This window comes from Vulpes lagopus, chromosome 8 (genome assembly GCF_018345385.1).
Source record: "Vulpes lagopus strain Blue_001 chromosome 8, ASM1834538v1, whole genome shotgun sequence".
NCBI lineage: Eukaryota > Metazoa > Chordata > Mammalia > Carnivora > Canidae > Vulpes > Vulpes lagopus.
The window spans coordinates 109213769-109231401 of NC_054831.1; positions in this window are offsets into that span (position 1 = coordinate 109213769).

A 17633-nucleotide genomic window follows, 5' to 3' on the forward strand; every position below is an offset into this window, starting at 1 on the left:
ATCTCTTTCTTTCTTATTCTCATTCACTCATTCTCTTCACGTTTGTGAAGGTTCAGAACTGGAGTTGTCAGACTTTTTCTGTAAAGGGTCTAATAATAAATATTTTAGGCTTTGTGGTCCATTTGGTCTCTGTCACTCTGCCATTATAGCAAGCTAAAGCAGTCATCAACAATACGCAAATGAGAGGGCATGGCTGTGTCCCAATAAAACTCTATTTAGAGACACAGACTTTTGAATTTCATTAGATTTTTACCTTGCACCAAATATTAGTCTTCTTTTGATTGTTTTCCCCAACTACTTAAAAATGTAAAAATCATTCTTATCTTCCAGGCTGTACAAAAACAGGTGAGGTCTAATCTGGTCTATAGGATGTAGCTTGCTGGCTCCTAGTAAAGCTTCTTCCTCTTCTTCAAGACAATCTTTCAATTCTGAATCATTTCTCCTCCATCTTGGACACTCATCAAGTATTGAGCACTCACTGTGGGCTAGGGAGCAAGTTTGCCTTAGCTGCTGGGGATATGAATCTGAAAATTGCCCAAGGAGACTGGGCAGAGGCACTTTCTAATCTGAACTTCATATTAGCCCTTTGTGGCATATACTCTTATCATATAGAAGCGGAAATCAAGCCCAGAAAGGGTAAATAATTTGCCCAAGGTCTAAGAAGTGACATAGCCTTGATTGGAACCCAGGCAGTCTGGGTTCAGTGTCTGCCCTGCTGTGCCATCTCTATGGAGATTTAGACGGTAAGCTGTATTTTATACATCTTTTCTGGGCTGGTCTTGTTGTTCATCATGTCTCACTTAATCCAAATGATGTCCTAGGAGGTGAGCATTAGATATCAGATCTTACAGATGAGGCTACTACAAGTCCGTGGCCCATGCAGGACTTTGAACATTCCCCTCATCCTGTCTGGCTGATTGTTTTTAGCCCCAAACCAAGGGATGGGAGAGAAAGGGGCTCAGAGCTGCCCTCAAACATGTATAGTCTGGGCAGGAGACAGGTTTACCCAACCCATCATTCACTTTTGACATTTAGGACCCCTTGCTAATGTATGGAAGACAAAGTATGCTCATTTTCATGACTTCATTCTATGCAGAGACTGGAAAAAAACTGGGGGCTGGTGCCTGATGGGCAGATATTGGGATTTAAAAAGGAGGAAGAGGTGTGTAAAAGGGGTATGGGCTCTTGCTACGTAAAGTGTGGTCCCCAAATCAGCAGCACCAACACCAACCACTATCTTCTGAAGGGTCACACCCTGCAATGTGACTGTCATCCCAGGGCATAGAGCTCTTCCCTGGGTGCCACTGGCCATGCTGAGCTGAACTTGCTCCTTCCCCACCTGTATCTCAGCTAGCCCAGGAAGCTCTCATCAGACTGGTGGATGCCTGGGTTCTCTGTCTGCAGCTTTCTCCCTTGCTTGCCCTGTGACTTGGGGGGCAAGTTTTAAACCTTCTCTGGGCCTTAGTTTATCTTCTGTAAAATGCCCAGATCAGTTGTTTTCAATCCTGACTGTTCTCTGTTGTCGCCTTGGGAGTTTTAAAATAATTCTGATGTCTAGGGCCTATAGCCAGAAATTGTGATTTAACAGGTACTGGGTGAGACCCATGAATGAGTGCTCTTTAAGCTTTCCAGACCACACACATGTACACACACACACACACACACACACACACACAAGCTTCCCAGGCTGTTATATTGTATAGCCAGTGTTGAAAACTATGAAGCTAGATCCCTGTTTCTCAAACATCTGAATGTATCAGCATTACTTGGGTGCTCCTTAAAGATTCAGATGCCCAGGCCCAAGTGCTCAAGTGCTTCAGAGTCAGAATTTTCCAGTGGGGGGCCCTGAGGCCAGGCGTGAGTGTGTAAACACAAGATCCCAAGGTGATCCTGATACACAGCAAAGCTTGAGAACTTCTCGAATCAATGGCCTCTGAGATCTCTCTCAGCTCTGACTCCCAGGTTCCTGAGTCAATGATTCTGTTCTTTCTCCTTGTGCTGGCATCGCCCATTGGCAGTGAGCAGAGGCGTCATCAACTTGTAAGCGAAGCTCCAGTGCCCCCTGAGAATGCAGCCAGCTGGCAACAGTGGAGAAAAGCGATAAACACATTTGGCTTCTCTTTATCAGCTGTGCCACGTACATGATGTGCAAGAGGACTGGGTCTCTGTGTCAAGGCCATCTGAGGCCTTGGGTTAGGACCAAGGGCAGGCCTTGCTCTGTTTGCCTGCTCCCTGCTTTGGCCCCAAGGCAGATACTAGTCACAGGCTGCTACTGCCTGCATGCCAGCCCCAAATCCACTTGAAAGAGAAAGATGAGCCTTAGAGCACATGCAAATTTCCACACCATACTTTGTCTTTCTGGGTCAGCCCCCTTGGTAGGTTAGATCAATACCTTGGCTCCCAGGAGGATCCAAGGCTGGAATAAGGAACCCAGAGCCAGGCTTGGAATAGGCTTTGTGGCTGGGCTCTGACCTTGCCCTGGCTCAGGCAGGCCATTCTGGAATCTCCGTTCCTCTATGCAGCTTGTGGCGATTTAATGGCAGTGAAATTTATTGTGGGTAATGGAGTGTCAAGCTCCTTATTGCTAATGGATGATTTCAAATGTGGAGAAGGATTTATTAAATAAGTCAAGCATACGCCTCCAAGAGACGATTACTGTGAGTAAAAACAATTATATAGTTAAACAAAGAGGAAATTTTAAATACATCTTTAAAGTTCTCTAAATCGGTTTAAATGTGTGATTTTAGAAGGTGGAGGGATCAGTTTCAGCAAATTACTCATCAAGTTTTTTTTATCATTAATATGGTTTTTTATTTTAACTTTTTTATTGGAGTTCGATTTGCCAACATATAACACCCAGTGCTCATCCGGTCAAGTGCCCCCCTCAGTGCCTGTCACCCAGTCACCTCATACTCCTGCCCACCTCCCCTTCCACTACCCCTTGTTCGTTTCCCAGAGTTATTTATTTATTTTTTTTAATTCCACAGAAACCAGTTGCCCTATTTGTCTGCCACTTGAAGAGGTTACTGATTGGTGTTTGGAGAGGGGGAAAAGAAAGAAGCTAAGAGAATGGGACCTAGTTTGGTAACTTCCTGTGGTTACCAGTTTTCGACTTCCTTGGTGCCTAGGTGGGCTCGCCCTGGAACAGAAGGAAGGAGTCAGGGAGGCACCAGAAACTGTCATGCAAAGAGAAGAATCAGGGATGTCTTCCTGATTCTAGACAATCATCTCAAGCCTTCGAGCTGGAAGGCCTTTGGAGGACCTTGATCTATTTCATAGTGCAGATGGAGAAACTGAGGCCCAGGGAGGGGCAGAGACTTTGCAAAGATCACACAGCTCATAGATTGCAAGGCTAAAAGCCAGAGTTCTCCATTGGTCTCTCTCTGTAATGGGATTATAAATACTGACCTCACAGGGCTGTCTGGAAGAAGACAAGGAAGTAGGAGGGAATGTACTGTGGGAATTATATAAGTTTAGTATCTGGAAGGGGCTCCATTGGGGAAGGATTGGCTGTGAACCTCAGTGATGGTTCATTTTGGTGAAGGACCCACCTCTCTGCCACTTCAGACATTCTTCAACTGGGACCACAGCTGGCTGAGGTCCCTGGGCTCCAGTCTCCCACTGAGCTGAGGAGAGGTACAGGCAGCCACAGCCCCCTGACATTTTCTTTGAGATGGTGACAGCTGGTGGGACTTTTGACTAAAGGCATAAAGAGCAAGCAGGCAAAAAAAGTTACTGTGTTGAAAAGTGGTTTAAAAATGTGTGATGCCATCTGTTTGGCCATGATGGCTTTTTGGGGTGTGTGGGGGTGGGGACAGAAACCTTCCCCTCTCCCACTCCTGGGTCTCTCCATGGTCAGGGCTCACGATGAAAGATTTGATAAAGTCCGCAAGTTTGGTTTTCCATGCTCCCTTCTTTCTGCTCCCTTCTGTTCCCGATGCAGGTCCTCAGTTCTGCTTTCTGAAAAGACATCTTAATTTCCCCAATTACTAACAAAGTCCACACATACTCATCAAAACCAAAGCCCTGCACATGTGACTCAGAATGCAGGTTTTTGGTTTTGGCCTTTTCTGCCTGAGTCTGGTGTAGAATCTACTGTAGAGAAATGGGATTTTAAAACACAGGTATTTAAGCTCTGGTCCATCTTGCAATATCGCAGTTTTTGTATTTACTTGGGTTTTCCTTTATGTCCTAAAGCTTTATAGTTTTCTCCTGCTGATATTTCTTATTTGGTTTGTCTGAAGTGTTTTTCAGGTTCTTTTTTCTCCTTTTGTGAATAGGGTTATAAAATGTATATTCTAGTTAGTTATTGTTGTGTAATATGAAACTTATTTTAATTTTGTGCATGAATTTTTGTATGTCCCCTTGATGAATTTGTATTTGATTTTAATCGCTACTTGGCTTCCTTGGATTTTCTAGGTAAATAGACAGCAAATACAGTTTTATCTCCTTCTTTTCAGTGTTAACGTTTCTTATTTCCTTTTCTTGTTTTCTTCCATGGGCCCTCAGTACAATATTGGAAAGTAGCAGTGGGCATGGGCATCCTTGCTTTGATCCTGACTTTAATGGGATTGTTTCTGGTAATTTACCATTAACTATAGTGTGTGCTGTGGGTCTATAGGAGAACACATTATTACCAAGTCAAGTGGGAATTTTTTAAAAATCAGAAATGAGTATTGAATTTTATTAAATTTTAGCATCATTGAGATGATCTGTTGAGATGATGTCATCAGTCAAGTCAGAAACGTAGATGGTATTCAGATGTTGAACCATTCTTATATTTCTGCTCATAATGCAGTACTGTTTTGATTTTGAATACTTTGCTTAGGATTTTTGTATTTTTGCTCATAAATTATATTGGTGTTGTGCCCAAGATTGCGAATCCGAGAAACCACCAAGGAGCCGACACCGATGCAAACACACCGATGCAAACACACGAGGGTTTATTTACAAGCTTGGGTCCAAGTATACGCGACACAGAGGAGCAGGGACTTGGACACCAAGTGGCGTAAGAGGCGTAGCAGCTTTATAGGGGCCAGTGGCCAATGGGATACACAGCTGCACAGTCATGTCGGTCCACACGCAGGTGACCAATTGAATTACATCTTACCCCATAGTATCCATTTGAGCTGGCCTATTACTTTGGTCAGAATTGGCGCGCAGTTTTGGCGGTCACAAAGCCGGGTTACATTGTTATGAGCCGATTTCTGGTAAGGGTGTGCCCACCAGCTTGACTAGGGTGGGGCAGAGCCTTAAGCAATAAGCAGGTCATGTGGGGGTCATACAGGAGGTGGCAGGTGTAGCACAAAATGGAGTTAGTCCTGCTCTGCTTGTCCAGTGGTAGGGGATTTTTGTTAAATTTCCTGGGTCCCACAATTGGTTTATGTTTTTTTCCCTTTTGTATGTGTTTTCTTTGTCCAGTTTTGGAACTGGGTTATGTTAGCCACATAAAATGAGTTGGGTAGTTTCTGGAGTATGAGTTGGGTAGCCCTGGAGTATCTATTGGGTGGAATTTTGGATTTCCTGGTAGAACATTCAAGACTGTAAACTTTTTCACTTTGTGTATCTTAGCAGGGTAAGAGCTTTAATGATTATTTCAATTTCTCCTATGATAGCCTTTCCCAATTTTCTTCTTTTTGAGCCAGTTATTGTGATTTATTGTTCCTCAGAAAACTATCCAATCCATCTAGGTATTCAAATGCTTTGATATAAAATTTTCTTTACTTTAGAATATGTGTTGTCTATTCTTCTCATTTCTCATTCTTAACATTGTATGTTTCTGCCTCTCTTCCCTAACCTACCTCCAGTCTCTCAGTCTTGCCATAGGTTATTCTAGTTTACTGATCTTCTCAAAGAACCAACTTTTAGTTTTATTAATCTGCACTATTGGTTTGTTTCCTAGTTTATTAATTTTTGCATTTTGTCTTTATTAATATTTTCCTGAAATTTCATGGTTTTTATTTTATCTTGAAAAGCTTACTTTGCTTTTAATGTTTTTTTCTCTTATATGCCTCAGATTCTAAGTAGCAATATTAATTTTCCTTTTAACCTAAGTAGTATTTAAAAGATGTTAAACACTTTCAGATACATAGGACTTTTTGGCCATTTCTTTGTGATTAATTTTGAATTTTATTGCATTTTGGCATAGAAGTAATCTGTTTGAACTCTTTGTTAGGTGATTGATGTTTCTTTTATGACCTAAGTTATTTTTTTTAACGTTCCATGTGTGACAGAAAATAATGAGCCATTTTTTTATTAACACCTATATCTATTAAGTCACACTTTAAAATTATAGTATATATGTTATTCAGATCCTCTCTATTTGTACTTGATCTACAGCTACTTGATCTGGTGATCTCTGAAAGCTAAATTACGAAGTCTCTTATCGTGATTATGGATTACCACTTCTCCTTGTTCATCTTTTAGTTTTTGCTTTATGTATTGGAGCTATGTTATGAGTACCTAAAGTTTATGGCTGATATGTCTTTTCTGAAGAACTTATAGTTTATCTACATGAAATGTCTCTTATCCCAATCCCTTTCATTGTTCTTTGCCCTGATTTTTATCTTGTTTGGTATTATTACTGTTGTGCCCAAGATTGGGACCCAATCCCTTTCATTGTTCTTTGCCCTGATTTTTATCTTGTTTGGTATTATTACTGTTGTGCCCAAGATTGGGAATCCGAGAAACCACCAAGGAGCCGACACACGAGGGTTTATTTACAAGCCCAGTTTGGGTCCAAGTATACCCACAGCGCAGCAGGGACTTGGACCCCGAGGCTAAGAGGCATAGCAGCTTTATAGGGGCCAGTGGCCAATGGGATTGTAACATACGCAGAAAGTTGCACAGTCATGTTGGACCATACGCAGGTGGCCAGCTGAATCACAATTTACCCTATAGTGACCATTTGAACTGGCCTATCACTCTGGTCAGAATTGGCGCGCAGTTTTGGTGGGCACAAGGCGGGGTTACATTGTTATGAGCCGATTTCTGATAAGGGTGTGCCCAGCGGCTTGACTAGGGTGGGGCAGCACCTTAAGCAATAAGCAGGTCATGTGGGGGTCATACAGGAGGTGGCGGGTGCAGCACAAAATGGAGTTAGTCCTGCTCTGCTTGTCCAGGGGTAGGGGATTTTTGTTAAATTTCCTGGGTCCCACAATTACTACTCTGCCTACATTGTTTTTATTAGTATTTACATGGTATAGCCATTGCCATTCTTTTATTTTTAACCTCCATTTATCATTTTGCTTTTGTGTAGGTTAGATGCAGAATATATAGGGCTTTTGTTTTTTAGATCTAATTTAAGAGTTCCTTTCATTTTAATAAGGATTTAAACCATTCATACTTATTGATATTACTAATATAGTGGACTTACAGGTGTCTTTATTATTATTTTGCTTTTTACTTATCATAAGTTCTTGCTTTTTTTCCCCTTTATTTTTTTTATTTTTATTTTTTCTGGGGTTGGGGAGAGGATATATTGAATGAGTTTTTGTTATTTTTTTTCTTCTCTAATGGTTTGAAATTATTCATTTTATTTCTATACTTCCAATCAATTGTAATAGATCAGTGCATTTTTAAGAGACATACTGATCTGGAAATTAATCACTACCTACATCCTCCCAGAGAAAAAACTAAAACCTCTTACTTTTTTCACTGCTTGATTTTTCTTACTACTCTTTCCTTTCTCCTTCCCAACACTTGCCATGTTAATATGATTTGGGATTTTAGTTACAAAATATTAATGATTTTGGGGCATGTGGGTGGCTAAGTGGTTGAGTGTCTGCCTTTGGCTCAGTCGTGATCCCGGGATAGAGTCCCACATAGGGCTCCCAGCATGGAGCCTGCTTCTCCCTCTACCTGTGTCTCTGCCTCTCTCTCTCTTTCTGTGTCTCTCATGAATAAATGAATAAAATCTTTAAAAAAATATTAATGCTTTTGTTTAAATATAATCATGTATTTCCGCTAGTAAAATCTTAATTTCTTTAGGTTTTTTTGCTTAACATTACTTCTTATAGCCCATGTTTTTCTCTTTGATTCCTGTTTTCATTTTAAACAGTTCAATCCTGTCTTAAGAATGGTTTCTGGCATGTTTGATGTTATCTTTGTTTTACCTCCCCTTTTACTTCAAAGATAGTTTTCCTGGGCATCAAATTCTAGATTAAAAATAAATTACTTCAGATATCTGAAATTATTATTGCTGTTTGCCTGTAGCCTTCAATGGTCCCAGTATGAATTTTGATGATACTTGATTCTCATTTCTTTGCAAGGAATCAGTTCTTTCTGTATGGAGGAATTTTCTCTTCTTCTTTGTAAAATTTTCCACATGATACCTAAAAGTAGATCTTTTTAAATTTAACTTGCTCAGCACTTGATGGACTTTTTAAATCTGGAGACTGTCATGTTTTGTTTTTTTTTTTTCAGGAGTTTTCCCCCACATCTTACTTGAGTATTTCTTTTCTATTCTTACTATTCCTTCTTTCTAGACTCCTATTAGATGGATTTTTTATCACTGTTTGATTCATTCTCCATTTCCTTTGACTTTTTCCCTCTATTTCATCTCTGTGCCTTGCTCTTGGGGAAGTCCTTGGTTCAAACTCCTAGTTTACTAATTTGCTCTTTAGTTGTATCTCTTCTGATACTCAGCCCATATATTGAAGTTTTTATTTCATTTTTTAAAAAATATATTATTTATTTATTCATGAGAGACACAGACTGAGAGAGAGAGGCAGAGACACAGGCAGAGGGAGAAGCAGCCTCCTGGCAGAGAGCCCGATGTGGGACTTGATCCCGGGACTCCAGGATCACACCCTGGACCGAAGGCAGACACTCAACCGCTGAGCCCCCCAGGGATCCCCAAAGGTTTTATTTCAATATGCAAATTGGTCATTTCTAAGACATCTAGTTGATTATCTTGTATGTATACAATAGCCCCACATGAAAATACTAATTAGACTTTCCTACGTTTTTATTTGTTCTGTTGATTCTTCCCATGGGTTTTAGTTCTTCTGTTTGTTCAATTTAGTTCTTTTTTTTTTTTTTGTATATTTTATTATTGGAGTTCAATTTGCCAACATATGGTATAACACCCACTGCTCATCCCGTCAAGTGCCCCCCTCAGTGCCCATCACCCAGTCACACCATCCTCCCTCCCACCTCCCCTTCCACTACCCCTTGTTGTTTCCCAGAGTTAGGAGTCTCTCATGTTCTGACTCCCTCACTGATATTTCCCACTCATTTTCTCTCCTTTCCCCTATAATCCCTTTCACTATTTTTTTATATTCCTTGTATGAGTGAAACCATATAATGTTTGTCCTTCTCCAATTGTCTTACTTCACTCAGCATAATACCCTCCAGTTCTATCCATGTTGAAGCAAATGGTGGGTATTTGTCGTTTCTAATGGCTGAGTAATATTCCATTGTATACATAGACCACATCTTCTTTATCCATTCATCTTTCGATGGACACCGAGGCTCCTTCCACAGTTTCGCTATTGTGGACATCGCTGCTATAAACATTGGGGTGCAGGTTTCCCGGCATTTCACTGTGTCTGTATCTTTGGGGTAAATCCCCAGCAGTGCAATTGCTGGGTCATAGGGCAGTTCTATTTTTAACTCTTTGAGGAACCTCCACACAGTTTTCCAGAGTGGCTGCACCAGTTCACATTCCCACCAACAGTGCAAGAGGGTTCCCCTTTCTCCACATCCTCTCCAACATTTGTGGTTTCCTGCCTTGTTAATTTTCCCCATTCTCACTGGTGTGAGGTGGTATCTCATTGTGGTTTTGATTTGTATTTCCCTAATGGTCAGTGATGCAGGGCATTTTCTCATGTGCATGTTGGCCATGTCTATGTCTTCCTCTGTGAGATTTCTCTTCATGTCTTTTGCCCATTTCATGATTGGATTGTTTGTTTCTTGGCTGTTGAGTTTAAAAAGTTCTTTATAGATCTTGGATACTAGCCCTTTATCTGATAGGTCATTTGCAAATATCTTCCCCATTCTGCAGGTTGTCTTTAAGTTTTGTAGACTGTTTCTTTTGCTATGCAGAAGCTTTTCATCTTGATTTAAGTCCCAATAGTTCATTTTTGCTTTTGTTTCCCTTGCCTTCATAGATGGTATCTTGCAAGAAGTTGCTGTGGCCAAGTTCAAAAAAGGTGTTGCCTGTGTTCTCCTCTAGGATTTTGATGGATTCTTGTCTCACATTTAGATCTTTCATCCATTTTGAGTTTATCTTTGTGTATGGTGTAAGAGAATACTCTAGTTTCATTCTTCTGCATGTGGCTGTCCAATTTTCCCAGCACCATATATTGAAGAGACTGCATGATAGATCACATCAACAAGAGAAAAAACAAGAACCATATGATCCTCTCAATAGATGCAGAGAAAGCATTTGACAAAATACAGCATCCATTCCTAATCAAAACTCTTCAGAGTGTAGGGATAGAGGGAACATTCTTCAGCATCTTAAAAGCCATCTATGAAAAGCCGACAGCAAATATCACTCTCAGTGGGAAACACTGGGAGCCTTTCCCCTAATATCAGGAACACTGCAGGGATGTCCACTCTCACCATTGCTATTTAACATGGTACTAGAAGCAATCAGACAACAAAAAGAAATAAAAGGCATTCAAATTGGCAAAGAAGAAGTCAAACTCTCCCTCTTCACAGACATAGAAAACCCAAAAGACTCCACCTCAAGATTGCTAGAACTCATATAGCAATTTGGCAATGTTGCAGGATACAAAATCAATGCCCAGAAGTCAGTGGCATTTCTATATACTAACAATGAGACTGAATAAAGAGAAATTAAGGAATAAATCCCATTTACAATTGAACCCCAAAACGTAAGATACATAGGAATAAACCTAACCAAAGAGGTAAAGTATCTATACCCTAAAAACTATAGAACACTTCTGAAAGAAATTGAGGAAGACACAAAGAGATGGAAAAATATTTCATGCTCATGGATTAGAAGAATTAATATTGTGAAAATGTCTATGCTACCCAGGGCAATTTACACATTCATTGCAATCCCTATCAAAATACCATGGACTTTCTTCAGAGAGTTGAAACAAATCATCTTAAGATTTGTGTGGAATCAGAAAGGTCCCCAAATAGGGGAATATTGAAAAAGAAAACCAGAGCCAGGGGCATCACAATGCCCGGTTTCAAGTTGTACTACAAAGCTGTGATCATCAATTTAGTTCTTCATCTTAAATTTAGCTCCTCAGATGGTTAAATTTGTGAGTTGATTGTTTTCAGGACCAGTCACCCTATCAATTAGCTTTGGGCCTCCTGCTGACTTCCTGTGCCTGCAGAGCTGCTTCCTCTACTCATTTGCAGCACTTCTTTCCTTCATACAACTGGAATGTGGTTTTCCTCTTCAATCTTCCCTCTCTGCCTTACTCCTTTCAGAGGTTTTTGATAATTTTTGGTCCATTGGAGGCACCTCTTCTTCTGTTCCAACAGTTATGAATTTTTATTTTTCTTTCTTCTTATTATTATATGTGTTATTTATTTATATTTTATCTATATAGTCATCAGTTATTATTATGATTATGATTATGATTATGATTATTTCTTTACTGTTTTTTCTAGGAGTCTAGGGTAAGAAGGAGAATGTTGAGACTCTGCATAGTTTACAGTAGTTAACGATCTCCTGAGCTTTTATTTTTTTTTTATTTTTTTTATTTTTTATATTTTTATTTATTTATTCATGAGAGACACGGGGGTGGGGGGCAGAGACACAGGCAGAGGGAGTAGCAGGCTCCATGCAAAGAGCCTGATGTGGGATTTGATCCCGGGTCTCCAGGATCACGCCCTAGGCTGAAGGCAGGCACTAAACCGCTGAGCCACCCAGGGATCCCCTCTCCTGAGCTTTTAATTTCAATTAATAAATTACTTAATTTTTAAAAGTGGGCTGCACACTCAGCATGGAGCCCAATGGAGGGCTTGACCCTGAGATGGAGATTTGAGCTGAGATCAAGAGTCAGATGCTTAACTCACTGAGCCACCCAGGCGCCCCTCTCCTGAGCTTTTTATATGTTGAAGCCTAGTGTTTTAAATCAAAATTCCAAAGGTGAAGGTGAGTTGTGTGACTAGATTTAACCAGGGTTGGGTTCACTCTCTGGGTCTAGCTGATAGCTGCATTGACAGAGTCGGGGGCCACAGCGGTGTCTTTCCACCACGAATTCCCTCAGTGTTTGTTTCCATTGTTTGCATGTTTTCCTGCCTCATCTCTGGCTGGAAAACCTCTGAAATCAGACAGGGCTTCCATTTGCTGGCTAGCCGTGAATTATAAGCATTGGGAAAGGACTGGACTTGAAGACGCTAGCCTTCCTTGTATCTGGAATGAGGAAATGTGGTAGACATTGTGCTGCACCACCCAGATTCCTCTTCCAGAATAAAGAACCTATTTCCCTAGCTGCCGGCCACATCTCTGGAATACAGATGTCAGATGTCAGCTGTCAGCCCTTTAGGGATTGCCTCAGATAAAGAGAGTGACTTTGCCTCAGGTCACATCTTTGCTAGGGAAGCTAGCAGCCCTGTCGCCCAGCCTTCTTGCCCCAAATCAGGCAGTTCTGAAGGATCATCTCATTTTCAGAACTCCCCGCACTTCCACTGATAACTATATTGCAGCTTAGTGTCTCTCTGCGCCAAGTCTATCTCTTCCCTTCATCCCATGGGTGTTGATCTCAGTGGCACTCTAATAAACGTCCTGCATGCTAACCTTCATATCAGAGTCTGCTTCCCGGGGATTCCAACCAAGGACCAAGAATTTACTGGAAATTACTACATCTATCAGAGAAAAGCTGATGTTTGGCTATAGAAGCCCTTTAACCTGCCCTGGGCTTAGGTAGATGAGTTGTAACAGGAAGAACATGGGCAATCAGAAAGCCAAGGAAGCAACTGCCTTGGAAGCATGCCCGATTTAACTCCCAGACCTGTTCTTTCTACACCTTGCCCCGGTGCAGAAAATGGTGACTATATCTTTCCAGTTGCTCAAGATGAAAACCTGGGGTTCTTTTCTGACCTTGATCTCTACCACCACATGCACAGCCCATCAGGGAATTCTCTCAGCTTTACCACTGCATCTGAACCCAAATCTGACTCTTCCTTACCACCTGGGATGCCAAGCCACCTCTACTTTGGGTTGCTTCAGTTGCCTCCGGATGTGACCTTGAACCTCTGTCCTTTGCCTCTGTATTTAGTTCTCAACACAACACCCAAAGGGATCTTTTTTGTTTTTGTTTTTCTAGAAGAGAGAGAGACAGAAATAGAGAGCGCATAAGCAGGGGGAGGGGCAGAGAGAGGGAGAAGCAGGCCCCCTGCTGAGCTGGGAGCCCAACGTGGGGCTTGATCCCAGGACCTGGGGATCACAACCTGAGCTGAAGACAGATGCTTAACTGACTGAGCCACCCAAGTGCCCCCTGAAGGGATCTTTTAAATCAAAGTCCAATCATGTGTTTCCTGACTCAAAGCCTTCTAAAGCTTTTTGTTTCATTTGAAACAAAACCGTAAGTTCTTTCATCGTCCCTGCCAGGGTTCACCAGAGAAACAGAATCAATAGGATCCAGATAGATCCAGATGGGCATATAAGGAGGAGATTTATTATAGGAATTGGCTCATTTGGTTATGGAGGCTAAGGGGTCCATAATCTGCCATGTGCAAGCTGAAGAATGAGGAAAGCCTATGGTAAGATTTAGTCCAAGGCTGAAGGCCTGAGGACCAGGGGACCACTGATATTAAGTCCCAAAGGCCTGAGAACCAGGAACTTCGATGTCTCAGGAACTTCATTGTCTGAAAGCAGGAGAAGATGGCCATCCCAGCTCAAGAAGAGAGAGAAAAAATTCACCCTTACTTCATGTTGTTCTGTTTGGGCCCTCCATGCATTAGATCACGTCCACCCACACTTAGTCTACTGAATCAAATGCTAATCTCTTCCAGAGACACCTTCACAGACACACTCAGACATAGTGTTTTGCCAGCTATCTGGGTATTCCTTAGCCCAGCCAAATTGACACACAAAATTCATTGTCACAGCCCTCAAGACCTTTTATGATCTGGCCCTACCCCCACACCATCACATCCCTTCAGCCACACTTCTCTTGCTCGCCTGGCTCCATGCCAACCCTGTCCGTGACTCAGGGCCTTTGCACTTGCAGTTTCATCTGCTGGAATGGCCAGATATATTTCTTTTTTTTTCATGGCTCCCTGATTACTTCTTTCACCTCCCTGATTGTCTTAGTCTGTTCAGGCTGCTGTCGCAGAACACCACAGACTGGGTAGCTCATAAGCAACAGAAATTAATTTGTCACAGTTGTGGAGGCTGGAAGTCTGAGATCAGGGTGCCAGCCCACTCAGGTGAGTGCCCTCTTTCAGGTCGGAGACTTGTCTTCCTTACATGGCAGAAGGGTGAGGCAGCTCTGTGAGGCCTCCAAGTACTTCCCAAAGGCCCCACCTCCTAATACCATCATTTGGAGGATTAGGATTTCAACATAGGAGTTTGGTGGTGATGGGGAGATGGCAGGGACACACAAATAATCATACCAGAGCACTGATTAAATGTCATCTTTTCTGTGAGACTTTCTTGACCACCACTATACAGACCAAACTTACCCTAACTATCCCACTTGTCCTGCTTATTTTTCTCATAGCACCTATTGCCATATGATTAATTCACCTGTTTACTTATTTATTGTCTATCCCTTCCCTCAATAGAATGGAAGCTTCATGAGAGGTGTTCTTTATTCCCAACACCTACAACAGTGCTTGGCACAGAATAATTAAATCTTGATTACCCAGCTGTTTGGATATATCTGAAGTGGAAAAGCTGCATAAGCACAAATCACACTCCTGGTTTTGCTGCTTCATGACCTAATGGCCTTCCATAAGCCCTTTTTCCTCCCTGAAAGCTGAAGGGGCAGGGTAAGAGGGTCATCCAGAGTCCCTTCCCAGTCTGATCTCCTCTAAAGCTGTGATTTATTTAAAGAAAACAACCAGCTGTGGCAAAGAAGAGGTCAGGTTCCTCTTGTGTGATTTTTTTCTCACTTGGAGATGAGGAGAGGGGGTATTAATAAAGTTGGGATCCAGGCAAATAGGTATGTGCTGTGTAGTTGGAGATATTGTTTGATGTTGTATTACTTTTCTTTTTTTTTTAATTTTATTTATTTATTCATGAGACACACACACACACACACATAGAGCGAGAGAGAGAGAGAGAGAGAGAGAGAGAGAGACAGGCAGATGTGGGAGCCCTATGTAGAACTCGATCCCAAGATCCTGAGATCCTGACCTGAGCCAAAGGCACTCTCAACTACTGAGCCACCCAGGTGCCCCTTATTTTCTTCTGATTTACATTTTCTACTTCCCTACCTGCCCCCTCCCTATGGAGATATTACTACAGCCATGCTTCTATTGCTTGAGTGAATTAAACATGAAGCCTGGCTCTAGCTTCTCCAGGATCCCTCTCTGTGTCATCCCACCTGAGGGATTAGCTCCGGGGTGATTGACTCCTTTTTTTCTTTCATTTTAACCTTCCTGCCCTCCCCTGCCACATGTGTTCTGGGACTTGTTTTGGCCTCATGTTGGGCAAAGTATATGTCCTTACCTTTTGCTCTGGTCAATTGGGAGGGTGGGCAAATGTGGCACCATCAGTGGTTTGAAATAAGCTTGGGCTATGGACTTGTCTTTGTGAGCTTCTTCCAACAACATTACAGAAACATGTGCTGGCTAGCCCAGTGGTCCAGGAAGTATTGAGGGATATCTAGAGCAGACCTGAACCAAACCCAGCTGAACCACGATCAACTGAGGGAGTCTCAGCAGAGGTGCCCTAGCCAACCCATACACACATGAATGAGCATAAATCATTGTTGAAATCACTGAGTGGTGGTGGGTTGCTTTGTTACATGGCACTATTGTGGCAATAGCTGACTGATACCAGTCTTAACAAAATCCAGTGCAGGGTATTCAGTCTTCCAGGAAACATTCCCTCAACCCAGACATGGCCGACAGTAAGAATTTCATGTCTGTTTCAAGTCAGTGGGGTCACTGGTTTGTGGGAACTGAGAGAGGAACTGTAGCAAAAAGAAGGGAATGAGGGCAGCCAAAATTGCTCACTTGTACCATTTGATGACTCTGCAAACAGGAAGAGCAAGGATGGAGAGGGTTTATAGGAGAAGCCAGTATGATGAGTCTGGTATTGGCTTTGTGCCTTGGGGCTTCTTTCCCATTCCTTCCTCCAGACCTCCTTCCAGGCCACAGGGCTAGTAACTCTGCCTATGGCCCGACAGGTAGTCTGACCTAGCTCTCCTGGGTATTTCAAAGTGGGGCAGCAGGGCACTGCTGTCCTGGCAGTGGAGATTATGCCTTCCAAATGGACACTGTGGACACTTAGAGGCAAGTCTTGTCAAAATATCCTGATTTGCTTATTAGGAAAGTCAGTGGAGAGGCTACTTTTTTTCTTCTTACCCATTCAAAGGATGAGTTTTCAGGAGACTACAGCAACTATGTTTCTAGTGCTTAAGTGAATTCCAAATGCTATTGTAAATTTCATTTATTATTTATACAGCTTCAGCTCCCTTGAGAAGCCCAGTGCCTTACAGGAAGGAAGAAGAGAACAAATCCATGTGGAGTGGGGAGATGCTCAGGGAGTTGGACTATAGGGCACAGGGACAGGGTCTGTGGTGTTAATGGAGGTATCTGTAGGGGGGCAGATCAGGAGCCCCCCGGTTGAATAGCAGTAGGATCAAGATGGACAGAACTGGGAGAACTTCTAAGATCATCTGTACCTAGGATGTTTTGCTAACTTTTCTGGTCCTGAGAATCATGAGTCACTTGTTAAAAATACAGATGTCCAGATCCCTCCCCTGGAGATTTTATTTTAGCAGCCCAGAAATGGGCTCCAAATATCCCTACTTTTAAGAAGGACCCCCAGGTGATTTTGACAACTAAGCATGAATCATGATCTATCAAGATGCCCTGTTTCGTAAATAAGTAAGTTGAGCTCCGGGAAGGGTCTTGCCTCAGATCCCAAAGGCGCAGTGGGTGCTATAGTTGATCTAGGACAAGATCTCTGAGACCCAAAGGGCATGATTTAGGATGGTTGATTTGCAGCCACTCTGGGACTGACAGTGTGGTCTGCAGTTTTGCTAGTCTTTTGATTCTCTGCCTTTTGCTGCTTATTTTCTCTAAGAGCAGTGGAAGGCAGGGGTCATGGAGACAGAACCCAGTTCAAATCCTACATTTACTTCTGACTGCTGTGCAACCTTGGGCATATTGTTTAACTTCTCTGAGCCATTGGTATGGTCATTAAATGAGATAATGTACCTATACATCATAGGCGCTCAATAAATAATTATTATTGTCTACAAAGTGCCAGAGCCTATTCCAAGTGCCATAATAACTCACATTAACTCATTTAATAAAATTTTTAAAAAAATTAATCCTGTTTTATAAGTAAGGAAAATGAAGAACACAGTTAGAATGCCTTGTTCAAATCATGTATATAGCAGGTGAGGGGCAGATCTGAGCTCAATCAAGCAGTCTGTAGTTCTTGCCCCTGAGGGCAGGGCTCAGGTCACAGTATGGCCCCTGGTGCAAGTAAACAGAAGTGCTTGATGAACTCAACTGAG